This window comes from Galeopterus variegatus, unplaced genomic scaffold, assembly GCF_000696425.1.
Source record: "Galeopterus variegatus unplaced genomic scaffold, G_variegatus-3.0.2 Scaffold1009, whole genome shotgun sequence".
Taxonomy (NCBI): Eukaryota; Metazoa; Chordata; class Mammalia; order Dermoptera; family Cynocephalidae; genus Galeopterus; species Galeopterus variegatus.
The window spans coordinates 413926-414704 of NW_007727120.1; positions in this window are offsets into that span (position 1 = coordinate 413926).

Consider the following 779-nt stretch of genomic DNA (forward strand, 5'->3'; position numbering starts at 1 on the left):
GGGTTTTTTTTTTTTTTTTTTTTTTTTTTTTTTTTTTTTTTTTTACCGGTAAGGGGATCACAACCCTTGGCATGGTGCGGTCCGAACCACACTAAACCAGTGAGCACACCGGCCATCCCTATATAGGATCCAAACCCGCAGCCTCAGTGCTACCAGTGCTGCACTCTCCTGAGTGAGCCATGGGGCTGGCCCTAAACTTTATATTTAAAGTAGCAAGGATTCATCAAAGAGTTTTTATCAAGGAGGGGTATATTAAAATGAGGATTTTTGAAAAATTAATCTTATAACCTTGTGCATTAGGTATCAAACAGAGAAATGGGCAAGAAAGAATCAATAGGCCTTACAGGTGGATAGAGATAAAACATGATTCAATATTGAAGAGTTAGGAGATGTCTGTCCTCTACTTACTGTGGCATGAATATGCACTAGTATGGACTGAATGTTTGTGTTTCCTCAAAATTCATATGTTGAAACTCTAATCCCCAGTGCGATGGCATTTGGAGGTGGAGTCTTTGGGAAGTTATCAATTCATGAGGGTAGAGCCCTCATGAACGGGATTAGTACCCTTTTTGGAAGAGACACCAGAGAGATGATCTCTCTCCCTGCCATGTGACAGTCCATTTGCAAACCAGGAAGAGGACCTACACCAGGAACTGAATCCACTGGCACCCTGATCTTGGACTTCCCAGCCTTCAGCAGTGTGAGAAATATATTCCTGTTGTTTAAGCTACCCAGTCAATGGTACTTTGTTGTAGCAGCCTGAACTGCCTAAGACACGC